Source organism: Hylobates moloch, unplaced genomic scaffold (genome assembly GCF_009828535.3).
Source record: "Hylobates moloch isolate HMO894 unplaced genomic scaffold, HMol_V3 SCAFFOLD_18, whole genome shotgun sequence".
Taxonomy (NCBI): Eukaryota; Metazoa; Chordata; class Mammalia; order Primates; family Hylobatidae; genus Hylobates; species Hylobates moloch.
Genome location: NW_026652293.1, coordinates 13592404 through 13608162, shown reverse-complemented (window position 1 = coordinate 13608162; position 15759 = coordinate 13592404).

Here is a 15759-nt window from a genome sequence, read left to right as displayed (position 1 = left end):
TTCTGGACACAGCTCTCTCATCCCTCCACTGCAGGACAGGTTGGCTGTGACCCACAGCAGATATAGTATGTAACAGCAGCCCTGACTGTTTCTGGCTGTCAAGACTTGCAGGAGTCCTGGGGACCAAAATGGCTGTAGGCTTCGCCTTTCAGTGTTCGATCTTTTAGTATCAATAAAATCAAAGGCAGACACAAAAGGGAATTGGAAAACCCAAGAGGAAAATACCACTAGTACATTTCACTCAGCTGTTCCTACGGCTCCATGCCTTGGTCCATTCAGGCTGCTGTAACAAAGTACACAGACTGAGTGGCTTATGAATAACAACAATTTATTTCTCACAGTTCTGGAGGCTGAAAATCTGAGATCAGGGTGCCTTCATGGTAGGGTTCTGGAAGGGCCATCTTCCAGGTTACAGAAAGCTGTCTTCTCATTGTATCCTCATATGGTAGTAAGAGGCTAGAGAGCTCTCCGGGATTTCTTTTAAAAGGGTACTAATCCCATTCATGAAAGCTGCACCCTCATGACAAACTACCTCCCAAAGACCCCACATCCTAATACTATCACATTGGGGGTAATATTTTAAAAAAGAAATGGGAGGGGGGACACAAACATTCAGTCCGTAACACTCCATGATACTTACGCAAGGCTAAGCCTGGCCTTGGTGGCAGCCCAGTGGATGCCAGTTGTGTGTTCCCAGTGATGGCTGGAGAAAACACTGAACCCAAGAAAAATGCTGAAATGTTGGCCATGGTGGCCTACAAGGAAAAGCCACTGGCAATTGAGCCTTGATCCTGTTTTCAGGATCAAGATTTGGGAATTTTTTGTTAATGCTATTTAGCTCAAAGCTATGCTTTTCTCAGTTCTGCTCTGTATATAGTTTCTTGAATCCACTCCTCTTTCCCTCACTTGCATTGTTGCACCTGCCCTCTGTGCTGTCAGTTCTTCCTTGCTTAGGTCCACCCTGCACACCACCACCTCTACCTGAACAGCCCCTCATCTGAATACATGGAATCAGGCAGACCTGTATTTATTCATGTTACTCTCAACACCTAATATATGTTAGCATCACAGTCAGCAGGTCACCACCTGGTGAGAGCACTTAAAAGAGTGTGTGTGTGTGTGTGTGTGTGTGTGTGTGTGTGTGTGTATGCATATATATATAGTCTGTGTGTGTATATATATATATAATAAAAAGAGTATATATTGATCATATTACGTAACTGATTCTTCAGCATCTGCAGAAAAAAATCTTGAAGTCCCTTGTCAATTCACTACCTGATTCTCCCTCATCACTCATGAAACCCCCATTCCACTGTACTGCAGCTCATACTACTCCATTTACCCAGAAAGCCTCCTGTTTTTATTTACCTCAGTACTGAACTGAAAGCACCTTGAAGGGAGGAATCATTTTATACCCATCTAACTTGATGTTTGAGAATAATAGGTGATTAATTAAATTCTTGGATTGACTGATTGATGACTTCTCTTCAGCCTTGTGATACACAACTCAGAGTCCATCGCTTCCGTAGGAGCTCATTGCCTGCCTGCCTGCCTGCCTGCAGGGATCCCTTCCTCTTTTGAATTGGCACCTACTGGCTGTGCAATCCATTCAGCAACAAACCATGAGATATCATTCTTTTGCTATTGTATTGTGCCTTTTAAATTAAAAAAAAAATTGGAAAATTTTTGTGGGTATGTTATTTCTATTTTTTATGAGTTTATGCTTAATCTCTTCAGGGACCATACAATTTTTTTTTCCCTACCACAATCTCTAAAGTCTTAAATAGGTCTCACAAAAAGTACAAACAATATTCATCCATTATAATTTGCCAGAATTAATTCTAATTATGTATATTGTTTAATTATAGGTAATTGGTATTTATTAATTAAAGCCAAATAGGTTTATTTTTGCACGCTAGAATTTTGTAATTTCACATTGTTTTACACTGGAAAGTCAAGCTTTCTCTTTATATCTTTTAGCAATTGTGAATGACACATGAAACATGACCTTTTGGTACTGAACTTAGTACTTTATAGTACTAAATTTATAATCTAATTATAGTACTATAAATAGTGCTAATTATAGTACTAATTTATTTCTAAATTGAGTACTTTATACACAATTTAGAAATTGAAGTGTAATTCCTAAGATTAGGAAAGATACGTTGTCTAATTGATCTTTGATATTTGTCCATGTGCATATGAGGATGTATTATTTTGTGTCTCACCTTCTATGGTGGCTGGCCTTCAAGATGGCCCCCAGAGATTCTTGCCTTCTGGTACTCATGCTCCAAGTAGTCCATAGTCTCTTCCCACATTAAGTAGGGCTGGCCTGCATCATCAATAAGGTATCGTACAAATGATGGAGTGTGACTTCCAAGGCCAGATCATAAAAGAAAATACATTGCAGCTTCTCCCTTGCTGTCTCTTGGGCCACTCACTCTGGGGAGCTAGGTGCCATGTCATGAGGACACGCAAATAGAGGGGTCCACAGGACAGGAAGCTGAGGCCTCTTGCCAACAGCCAGCACTGAATTGCCAACCATGTGAGTGAGCTACTTGGAAGCAGACCCTCCACATCTGTGGATGTCAGCGGCCTCAACTGTACTTGACATCACTTTTTTTTTTTTTTTTTGAGATGGAGTCTCACTCTGTCGCCCAGGCTGGAGTGCAGTGGCGTGATCTCAACTCACTATAACCTCCGCCTCCAGGGTTCAAGTGATTCTCCTGCCTCAGCCTCCCAAGTGGCTGGGATTACAGGCGTCTGCTACCACGCCCAGCTCATTTTAGTATTTTTAGTAGAGACGGGGTTTTGCCATGTTGGCCAGGCTGGTCTCAAACTCTTGACCTCAGGTGATCTGCCCGCCTCAGCCTCCCAAAGTGCTGGGGTTACAGGTATGAGCCACCATGCCTGGTCAACATCACTTTGAAAGAACTGGAGCCAGAACCATTTGTGTTCCTAACCCACAGAATTGTATATTATGCATGTTCACTGTTATTTTAAACTACTAAGTTTTGGAGTAATGTGCTATATGTTACTATATGACTAATACATATGAAGATAGAAATTTTTACTTCATATAAATAATAAATAGAGAGTTTCTATGACAAACTAGAATGCTGTAAGTACAGATCAAAAGAGTCTTGTGAAAAGACGATCAGGGAAAAATGAGTTTCTTGTAGTGAGATGGATTGAGTGAACTTATATCTGAAATATGAAGAAAATACTTCAAAACTCAAGCAAAAAAAGAAAATAATATTGACGACTTCATTATCTGAGGTCTTATTGATTTGTTTGGTTTGCGAAAAGAGTCCAGGATACACGTAATGACCATGACAGGTAACCACAAAAAGCTGAAGGGGTTGCCTGTGTCACTGCCCTAGTCCAAGCCAGTGTTGTCACCCAAACCATGATACAGTAAGAGCCTCCCTCTAGTCTCCCCACAACCTCTACCCCCACATGTCCACACTGAAGCCAGAAATGTCTTTTTAAATTTTTTTTAAAATTTTTTAGAGATGGGTTCTTGCTACGTTGACCAGGCTGCTCTCGAACTCCTGGCCTCAAGCAATCCTTCCATCTCGGCCTCCCAAAGTGCTGAGATTACAGACATGAGCCACCACGCCCAGCCCAGGTATATCTTTTTGATGTCTGCTGAATGTCACCATTCCTTCAAAAAATATTCCCTTGCCCCTCAGATGAAGCCCTTGAGTAGGGCCTCAGGACTGCATGCTGTGGCCCTGCCTTCTCCCCAAGCTTCCGTGATCTCTCTGTGCCCTCTAGCTCTACAGGCTTTCTGGAAGTCCTCCAAGTTTGTCGTGCTCTCTCCCACCTCTGGGCCTTTGCACATGCTATTCCCTCTGTCTGGTACACCCGCCAGGTCTCACCTCCAAACCACATCCTCCCTTTGAACTCTCCTCAGACTCTCATCCTGATCTCCCAAATCTCCGTGCCATGGGCAGCCTGTCAGGGAGCCCTTTGCTGACGCCCTTGTCCAGGCAAGGATCTCGGTCGTAAGCTAGTAGGGACCCTACACCTTTCCCTCCAAGCTTTGGTGAGTGAGCAATTATTTGATTTTTGTGTCTCCCACAGCTGACTGTGGGCAGAGCAAACCCTACTGGGTTTGTGCCCTGCACAAAGGTGCCCAGCCCAGGTCACTGTCCAGTAAAGTCCTGCCTGGGCTTTGCCTGCCAAGCTCTGCCTAGGTCTGTATCACACAGTTTTTGGTTTTTCTCTTGGGGAGGTGAGGGGGTGGGGATGGTAGTTTATACTGGATACTCTATGAGAACAGGGGCGGCTTCTGATTTAGGTCACTATTAAATCCCCAGCAGGTGGCATAGGGAAGACACTCAGCAAATATTGCCTTAATTAGTTCATTTAGTAATTAAGGGCCAGTTCAGTCAGGACTTATCTTAATTTGAGGACTGTCTAAATGTTTCTTGCCTCTAAGTACCACGTTGCCCTAAATTACTCGTACTCCATTGTCATCCCTCGAGTATTCCCTAACCACAAATTCCTCTGGGAAGGGAAATGCTAAATCAATAACATCTTAATGTGAGTTAATTTATCCAAGATTAAAAAGTCAATTGCTTTACAAGACCCCCAGAAAATAAGGCAAAGAACATGTGAGTTGTAAAGGGGAAGAAAGTTCTAGAAACTTCCCAATATTTTCCAGGCTTTGAGCTTTTTCTCTGAGAAGAAATAGTTATAATAAGTCATAAGCTATAATTCCTTTTCACTGTAAAATGAAACTGTTATTTAAAATTAATTAAGTTTCTACCATATAGATCGATCAAGAGGTTAGCAACCATATTCCTTTTTCCCATTCTAAACTTTCCATAACGTACTTTCAACCAGGAATGGATCTAAATTGGTGGTGGTGGTGGGGGGGGGGCTGAAACTAGTATAATTCAGGGATCTTGTTTAAGAAAAATGTATAAAAGTACAAATACAAAATGCCCATGATGGTTGTGGGTACAAAATACCCACAGCTATCCCAAATCACCCAACATGAGAAGAAGTATGAGAGTGGAGTGGTATGGTTAAAATTTCTCACCAAATGTCACACAAATATATGACCATGTGAACATAAATGTAATCACATACAACCATGTGACACACACACACCCTTTCCCCGGAGGCTCAGAATGGGCCATGCATGGAAGGAGCCCTGCAAAGTCTGCCTCGGCATTCACTAAATCCTAGTTCAGCTCTCAGTCTCTTCTAATTCCTGTGGAGAGGGCACATTTCTTATTTTATACACATGTGTCAAATGTCCTTTTCAGACTCCTTTTGTATTATTTTCGATCTCATTTTTGTTTAGCTCTGTAACACCTCATGTTTGAATCTTCCCTATGGTCAATCACACAATATACATAGAGTCTTTGGTTTTAGTCATCTTTGTTGAGCCCCTCCTATGTACCAGGCTGTGGTAGGCCCTGGGGATACAGCCAGGAACATGAGGGGCAGGGTCCAAGCTTTCCACTGGTAGTTGCAGGAGAAAGACAATAAACAGATAAACTATCAAATATTAGGTCGTGAGAAGACGAGAACAGCAGGGAATGTGGTCAAGAGTGAATAGGTGATCTGGGACAGCCTCTCTGAAAAAATGGCATTTCAGTGGCACCTGAGTGACAAGAAAGAACCACACAAAGCTGGTCAATTTCATAGATTAGTGCAAAAGTCCATTGATTTGTGCAAAAGCAAAGAGCCTGTTCAAGGAGCAGAAAGAAGACCAGTGAAGCCCCACAAGAAAGTCCAGGCCTCAGAGGCCAGGGTAATGAGTTTGGATTTTATTCTAAGTGCAGTGGGAAGTTTCTGAAAAGAACTAGGGAAAAATGATGACATGACATTTTACATTTTTAAGTAATCACTCTGGCTACTGTGTAGAGGATGGATTTGTAGTGGGAGCAAGAGTGGAAGCAAGGAAGCTAGGGAGGAGGCCTTTCAATTGAACAATAGGGGAGCTTGGGGCAAAGGTATGTTTTTGGTCACCAGCAGAGTCCCCCCTACGAGGGGCCATTCCTCCCTCAATCACAGTTCAGGCATTTAGTAGGACCCTGAGAAAAAACAAAAAACAACTGCCAAATACCTGTCTAGCATTGCCTATGTTTTTCCAGATCTACTTTTCCAAGTACCTTCTCTGCATATTGTATACCTAAAAGGATGGAGGATGAGGGAGGGTATGGGAGAAGACAGGAAGCCAGCTCACTCCCAAGTTTTTCTTTAAAGATAGAAAAAATAACTTCCTAAATTGGGGGCACAAAATTAGAATGACCCCACCCAGCCCAGCTCTAGAGTTAGGTAGAGATAGACTCAAGTCCTGGTTCCACTAGTTATCAGCTATGAGACCTCACTTTACTTCTCTGCACCTCAGCTTCCTGATCTCTAAAACTGAGTTTGTTTATAGTATTTCAGTGGGGATTTAATGAAATCATGCAAGTAAACCACATTGTTTGTTGCTAGGTAAAACATAGGCATGTTCTTCTTCCCCCGCGTGAAAACTTGGTCCCAGGCACAGGTTTCCAATATGGTCAGAGCAGATGTCTTTGTTGCCCTTCACTGCGATTCAACCCCACCATTCTTGCGCAAGACTTTGAAGCCCATCCAATCTTAACAGAACTGCTTTTGTGGGTGAGACATCTCTAAGAAGTTCAACTGTGTTTTGGACCAAAATCATTTGCCATTCTTCTGTTCCTAACACACAGGTCTCTGCGTGTTGATCTAACCAATTGGTAGTGTTTTGAGTAATACATCATGAGGCCAATGGCGCCTTAACGATGTATTACATTAATATATCATCAAAGCCATGGCATTGTTATGATATATTACTTTAATACATCATTGGAGTGCCACAGCTTTAATGATGTATTACTCAAAACCATAGCAACAGCTAGAAAGATCAAGATAAGTTTTATATTTTTAAAACGTATTCCCAGTAAATATAAATTTTTTTTAAGTTTCCACAATAAAATATGTGTTCAAACAAAATGCGAGGATGCAAGGCCTTCTGATAAGTAAGCATCGAGATGCTTCCTTGGTCATCCTCCTCCCACTGTCTACTACGTACCTGGCTTCTAAGTTCCTTTTAAACTGCTTCATCCAAATCTCCTAAAAGTAATATTGCTACTGAATTTATGATTCTATAAGTGCCCCAGGGATCTCCAATTTAATGTTACAGCTGCACGTTTATAGAGCAGTTGTTTTTCCAATGGTAGCTTCAGCATTTTCTACCCACCTTTCCAAAGGATTCTACACTGTCCAGGCCAAAATGTCCTTCAAGAAACTTTTGGGCAAGTCTGATTTTTGGTATAATAAGGTGTCTGAATCCCCTGTATCTCTAACTTCTCCTCCTTGTTGGCATATCAGTGTATGTGAGAGAGAGAGAGAGAGTGTGTGTGTGTGTGTGTGTGTGTGTGTGTGTGTGTGTGTGTGTGTGTTGTATATAACATTGTATGTCCTCTCTGAGAGATTTCCAATATGTAAGATGGATTTAGAGATAGACCTAAATCTCAACTCTTCCGTGTGACAGCCTTGAGCATTCACTAATTTTATACAATGAAAATTGACCAAGAAATTAGATTAGTGGAGTTGCATCAATTGCAACAGTATCAGTATCAATAAAAACAGGAAAATGTTTTAGTCCATATCTTCGTGACAAATCTTGACTAACAAGAGTCACTTGAAAATGAGTTGAAGAGCAATCACATGCACACACACACACACACACACACACACACACAATGGGAGAACAAGACATTGGGGCCGGAGATCTGACCCCAAAGCAAGCCTTCTTAAGAAGGCCCTAATATTCTAATACTCACACTCCCTTGAATTCAACTTTTAAAATTTAATTCTCCAGCCTGGGCACCATGGCAAAACCTCATCTCTACAAAAAATACAAAAATTAGCCAGGCATGGTGGCGCATGCCTAGTCCCAGCTACTTGGGAGGCTGACGCAGGAGGATCACCTGAGCCTGGGGAGGTCAAGGCTGCAGTGAGCCAAGATTGTGCCACTGCACTCCAGCCTGGGTGACAGAGTGAGACCTTGTCTCAAAAAAAAAAAAAAAGTTTAATTCTTCAGAAAATTCAGAATTCGTGTTATTTAGGGAGGGGTAATGCAGTTCTAAGCAGAGGTGACAGCTTACTTCTGATTTCTAAGACATAGCTTTATACTGTCAGTGTTTTTCACGTTGTGAAATTTAGAATCACCCCATCAACCACTCTGCAACACCCCGATTTCTCTATCCTGGTGTCTTTCACTCTTTTCACAGCTTTGGCTCAAATCTGTCATACCAGATTCCTCTGAACACCTCTCAGGCAGGAAAGCCTTTTCTCATTTCGAGTGCCTGACTTGGGAATTGAATTCTCTCACCCTCTTTTCTCTCTTCATCTAGGCTGAAGGACTGCAAGGGAGCCAGCTGCATGAGAATAGATTAGGCGAGAAATGATGATTCAGCACCCACAGCTTCCTGCCATGTGCTAAATGATCAGTTTAGTCTCAATCAGCAGATAAAGAAAAGGCCCAGGGAAGGGACAAGAACATTTGCCCTGGAAAAGGGAAGAATGACAAAGATCTTCGCATCAGAAATGTGAGGTTTGCAATAAGATGGGACTGAAGAAAAAAATGTGTCAAATGGTTTTTGTCGTTTGTTTTTGAAGGTAACCAGAGGCAGGAAGCCTTGTTGCTTATAAATCACAATTAACCACAGAGCTACAAGGGGCCTCTGAGATTAGACTCAATCCCTGATTTTACAAATGAGGCACAGGAAGTGCTGGGTAGCACCTGTGGTAGATTCCTGGCGCACCTTTAGAGAAGCTCACAAATTACGTTCAGTGGTGATCAAACAGGAGCATACGTTTTTCTCTGCCCAGAAGGGCCACCCCATCCTCATCATCTGCACTTGACCCAAAATGCTCAGTCTAAGTCTCACCTTCTCCAGGAAGCCTTCCTGACTCCCCCAAGCCTGTGATGACTTCCCCCTGCCTCTGATCCCCTATAGTTGACTGTCCCTTCATTTTCATTATCTGCTACTTTGTATTATCATTTTCCCTTTCTAAGATGTATTTGCCCAATAATTTCAACTTCAGAAACTTTGGAAAGGGTACATGCACCTGCCCGGGGCAGGGAGAAAAGTGGTGGGAGCAGGTGAAGACACAGCCTTTTGGTTGGAGGAGCAGGCCTGCGACATGCTGTGTGCTTCCCTTGCAAAGCACCTTCACAAAGCAGCTGTTTAATACAGGGTGTCCATAAAGTCAGGAAACAAATCATATAATACAATTCTTAGTAAAGATTGAAGATGTTCTTAATGCCATCCTGTATATTTGCCTGGGTCCAGACTATATGGACCACCTGACTATGTTGGTTATTTGTACAAATGAAGGAAGTTCTGACATAAGTCCCCGAAATCAGAGTGCAAAAGAAAACGTTTGTATCCCAGAACTTCTGGCTCCTCTTTTCACCATTCTACTATAATCATTTCTTTTTAAAGTTCTAAGTTGAAATGGTACCATATCACTTTTATATATAGTCAGGTATATGCAGATATAGTTAGATATATAGAGATATATACAAAACTGCAGTTTTATCTTTCATAAATAATAGTTTAAAATACACAGTAAAATAAAGACTACAAAATACTTGGTAATTTTCATCTGGACTCTTCATAGAAAATTAGAAATCAGTGGATTTTTCTGGAACTCTTATTAGGAAACATTTCTATATGCAGTCTCCTAAGGAGACTTGTCTTTTTGTACACACATAAACGGATAATTACTTCTAGTAAACAAAAGTTCACACTCATCAACAGAAGACTCTGCCTTAATTCCAACTTTTCCTGCAAACCATTCAGATAATCATTCAGAGTCAACTGAATTTTCACGATATAAGAAAAGGCATATTCATTGCAAAGCATTCATCTTTAAATTTGTAAAACATGTCCTTGTGAGACGACATTTTCAAAAAGAATCTGCCAGCTACTCTCTTAATGTATTGCATATATTAACAGAAGACTAAATACCATGGTTTTCCAATCTAGCAAGACTGCACAATGAATCAGTTTCACTAAACCTAATTCCATTCACCATACCGAATGTGTGCCTTCAGCCCTTGGAGCATTCCAATGCACTCAAATGCTTGACAACAACAACACGAAAATTGAGTTTCCCGTCAGGGTCAGGATGTTGCATTTTTGCTTCACATACAATGAACAGATTCTTTTCCTTTTTCACTTTCCAATGATTGTGTGTGTCAGGCAGATACAAACAATAGAACCCTGTACTTCCAAAATCTCAGCATCAGTGCATACATTAAATGGAACAAAGTGATGCCCACGTGACACTTTTCTGAGGCAAAACACTTCTCCCCAGGAAAAAAAAAAAAAAAAACGTGGTCAGGATTATATGTTTCCCCAGTTACCCTCGTCTCTTCTTGACCTTCCTTCCTGCTGGTGCTATATCCTTTGTTACCAAGATAACTTGTTTATAAAAGTGCTTGTATCAGTTACTGAAAACAAGTGACACATGATTTACCTGGGGTGTATTACAAAAGTAAATGCCAGGATCGAGCAAGAAACTAAAGACTCCCCTTTCTGAACATTGACTTCTATCATGAAGAAAATTTGAGCCTATAAAACTGTCACTAGGATACAAGAATTACCCCAGAGTAAAAGTTTGCTATGAAAACTACAAATATTTTAAATTTCTTTCCTCCTTTTATGCTCTGTAATCTCTCGTGATGATATTGTTTCTGGAATTTAAAAATGGATTCATGGGCTGGGCACGGTGGCTCATGCCTCTAATCCTGGGACTTTGGGAGACCAAGATCACTTAAGGTCAGGAGTTCGAGACCAGCCTGGCCAACATGGTGAAACCTTGCCTCTACTAAAAATGCAAAAATTAACAAGGCTTGGTGGCACACACCTTTAGTCCCAGCCACTCAAGAGGCTGAGGCACGAGAATCGCTTGAACCCAGGAGGTGGAGGTTGCAGTGAGCCAAGATGGCACCACTGCACTCCAGCCTGGGTGACTGAGTGAGGCTCTGTCTCAAAAAAATAAAACAAAACAAAAAAGGATACATGTATTACATTATTAAGTGCAATTAACACATCTTGTAAAACCCACCCCCTTTGCTCCATTCACACTGCACTATGCAATCCCCAAAATAAGTTCTGTTCTCATTCAAATCCTGACCCTGGCTTAGGTGATTCCTCACCAAAATGTTCTCTTTCCATCCTTTGCCTGGTCAATTATTACTCGTACCTCAAGTCTCAAATTAGGCTTTGCTTACCCCAGGAAGCCTTTCTCGATAGTCCAGCGCTTGATGAGGGTAGATGCTTTTCCTACAGCCCACTGCACTTGTCCTTATCATACAATCTATCACCCTTCATTGTAAATGTCTGCTTCCTTCTCAAGCCCCCTCCCCAGGCTGAGGTTTCTTGGGGACAGGGACTCCATCTTTCTTACCACTATACACTCAGCACTTAACAGTGCTGGGCACATAGCAGACACACTCACTACGTTTTTGTGGAATAAGTGAACATGATGTACTCAATTTTTAGTACATACAATGAGAGGAGTGGGGAATTATTCCTACACAAATAGCTGAACCTCGATTAAATTCTGCTCCTCGTCATCCAGCAGGTTCCAGTTCCCTGTCCTCTCTCCATTCCTTAAAGAGACATGGCTGGCCTGGCGTGGAGGCTCAACGCCTGTCATCCCAACACTTTGGGAGGCCGAGGTGGGTGGATCACCTAAGGTCAGGAGTTCGAGACCAGCCTGGACAATACGATGAAACCCTGCCTTTACTAAAAATAAAAAAATTAGCGAGGCATGGGGGCACACACCTGTAGTCCCAGCTACTCAGGAGGCTGAGGCAGAAGAATCTCTTGAACACGAGAGGCAGAGGTTGCAGTGAGCCAAGATTGTGCCACTGCACTCCAGCCTGGGAGACAGAGAAAGACTCCATCTCAAAAAAAAAAAAAAAAAAAGAAAAAGAGAAAGAAAAAGAAAAAGAGAGACATGGCTCTTTCTTGCCTAAAATTTCATCCTCCAGGGCTTCATATGGCTGGATGTTTCTTGCCATTCATATCTCAGCTTAAAGATCAGTGAGGCCTCCCCTGGCCATTCAGTCTAAATGCACTACCGAAGCATTGGGTATTGTTTCACCTGTCACACTTCTCTGCATGGCTCATATTACTACCTGATCTTTTATTTCTACATTTATTGTGTCACTCCACCATACTTAGAATGTTAGCTCAATGAGTGTGGAGGCTTCTCTGTCTTATTCACAGCCATGTCCCCAGAGCCTAAAACTTCATTGGCACATAGTAGATGCTGAAGGAAGAAAGGAAGGAAGGAAGGAAGGAAGGTAGAAAGGAAGGAAGGATGGATGGATTAAAATAGCTAAAAATTTAAACAATTAAAAATCACGACCCAGCACTGTGGGAGGCCAAGGCAGGTGGATCGCTTGAGCTCAGGAGTTTGAGACCATCGTGGGCAACATGGAGGAACCTCATCTCTATTAAAAATACAAAAAAAAAAAAAATCCCCCAGGCATGGTGGCATGCACCCGTAGTCCCAGCTACTCGGAGGCTGAGGTGGGAGATTTGCTTGAGCCCAAGTTCAAGACTGCAGTGAGCTATGACTATGCCACTGCACTCCAGTCTGGGTGACAGAGTAACACCCTGTCTCAAAAAAAAAAAAATCATGAGGCCAGGTGTGGTGGCTCATGCCTGTAATCCCAGCAGTCTGGGAGGCCAAGGCGGGAGGATCACTTGAGGCCAGGAATTTGAGACCAAGCAGGGCAATGAAGCAAGACCCCATTTCTACAAAAATTAAAATAATAAATAAAGCCATGAAAAATTCCAGACATGCTTTAAAATCAGCTAGAAAAACCACTAGGTTTACATGACACCTATTGATAATAACATTATTCACTTTGCATTCTTTTACACCCAAGTCACCCTGGAGTATACTAAGGCTGTTACACTCTGAAAGGAAGGAATAAACTCTAGGCGACATTCAGCAGCTGCCCAGGTGATGGCTGAGGAGCTGACCTGGTAGAAGGGGAGCACTCCTTGGAGAAAGGATCTTCTACCTGTACCTGAACACACAAAGAAGTGAGGGTCTACCCAAAGCAGCAAAAAGGAATCTCAATTCCTGAAAAGGATCGATGTCGAGAATGGCCAAGTTTCTTAGCAAGAAGAACTACAGAGAAGTTGAGTTCTTACAGGAGCCAAAAGGACTTGAGTTTTACCAGAATATCTCAAATCAACCAACAGGTTCAGAAATTTGTACTCCTAGGTATTTCCTGGATTTTGAGAGACATAAATGCAGTATCTAGATACATATGCCTTCCACTAGGGAGACATTAGAAATCTTTCTCCTCTTGGAACCTGTCCACAGGTTCCAAGACCTGAGCAGCACCCAGGAGACACAATGGCATGAAACTCCTGCTCTGAGGACAATCTTTGATCAAGATTACAAAACACATCACTTTTGGAGCTTAAGAGGAAACCTTCCTCTATCTCTCCAAAAGCATCCAAAACCCTTGAAAGTTACAAGGCACAGGAAAAGTCACTGTCACACCCCTGAACTAGTAATGGTACAATTACAATTACCCATCCCTAGCTGAAATGAGTGATACTGCATGGACTGACCTGGGTTTGAATCCAGACTCCTCCACTTACTGTGTGAACTTGGGCAAGTTCCTTAACCTTGCAGAGCTACTATTTTTTCCATCGGTTATAAAATAATGGAATAATACTCTTTCAGGGTTATTGGCAGGGCTAAGTGAGCCAAGGTGTATCAGGCCCTTAGCAAAGAGAAAAGGCTTAATCATTGGTGACTATTGTAATTATTGCTGTCATTTGTAAATAAAAGTGGTTGTTATAGATACAAATATTGGAGACTAGAGAATTGTGTCTCAGAACTTTTAGTTATGTGAATCCATTTACAAAAGAGCTACCAAAAAATAGTTCAAAGTCCAAAGCTCAGATTGCTACATGCTAATTCTTTGCCATACCCCTTTTTGAGAAATCTCTTTGAAATTTTGGGTATATAAGCTAATATGGCATGTTATGAACAATATGTTATTGCTTCTCTAAAAGGAATTATATTGTATATCCGCAGGATGAGACTCACCACTCTTAGGCTATAATTAGTTCATGTCCATTAAATAGCAGTTGCACAACTTCCTAGTAATTTACTGGTAGCCTAAATTATAAGGCTGCTATTTGAAAATGTTTTTGCCTGAGTCATTTTTCCCTCTCAGTCTCACTTAAGTCTGGGTCTCTTAAACTAGAATAGGAATTAGCTGCTTTTTACAGATCAGACAACAGATTCTGAAATCATCCATATTACGATGTCCTAAATTTCACCAACAAGGGAAAGAGAAAGTTTATGTGACAATCGAGAAAGAGTATGGCAAACAAATTCACATGGAATTGGCTTTAACAAACCTTTTTCATACCTCCTCAGAAACAACAGTTGTAAGAAATATCATTAGTTTGTGTGTGTAAGAAATATTATTAGTTGGTGCGTGACATTTCATGTTAAATTGATTATAAAGACATCGATTAGGTATAGTGTACACTGTTGAGCAATAAAATTTAAATCAATGACAGACACTATCCAACAATCTTTAAAGAGAGCAGCATCACTTTTTAATAAGAAGAAAAAAAGGAATGCTAGGATTGATATCACTCTCAATGCCATTGCAAGAAAATACACTTTTGAAAATCTTAAAAAGATACATTATGAGAGTGAAAAGCATAGTAATCATTTAAAAAAGAAATAGTATCATATAAAAATGAAATATATTTGCATTTATTCAGAGAATCTAAAGTAAATCAATACTACATCAATTACAGGTACTAGAAATTGAGCAGTAGCTGGTTAACAAAAGAGCATTTACACTATTCTTTAACATGGCATTGGACAACATCACCACAAGCACAACCTTAAAACTGAGTGAGAAGCAAACACACTGATTGTCCTATCTGATCTGCACCCATAAACTGTATCTGTTGAATTTTAATGACATTCAAAAAACCGATGGGTAACAATATATTAACCCATCAATGATAAGGGGCTGACTGGAGTCAAAGCCCCTGCACTTAAGGGTCAGATACCTGTTTAGAAAAATACCACTGAGATGGTCAAGAGGGGCCTTGTTCTCATTATTCTCCATCAACTCTGCCGCACTTGTACAAGTTTCATTTACGTTTTCTTATCCAATTACATCTTGCTCAATTCCTCACTACAATTTATAGCAAACTTTACAAAGCTTTTGACCTGTATCATCTTATTAAACTTTTATGAAAAATCAATGGAGTTCCATCATCTCACGAGGCTCTTCCTCACACGGTTGTCAGTGTGAGTGGAGAAGTCTGTTTATCCCCAAATCTGGAGGAGAGGTACTGATTTACAAGCTAGGCTCCGGTATGTAGGAGATTATTTCATTTTTCTAAAATACGGCATTTTAAAGAATTGCAACCTTGTAAAAATGAGCCTGAAAGGAAAACAAAAACAGCAAGTTTTTAATCTTCTGTCTTTCTTTAATGTGCTCACGGGCTCTCCCCAGAATAACGCATCATGCTCTGGACCACAGCCGACATGCCGAGACAGCTGAGTCACTTGAGAAAAAGAAAGAGACCTGCTGATCGCCTCCAAGAAGAGAAAGAAACTGTCCTGGAGCCCAAGGGACATGCCATGCTGAGGAGCTCAGACACACACGCGCTTCCCCACCTCACCCACCACTTC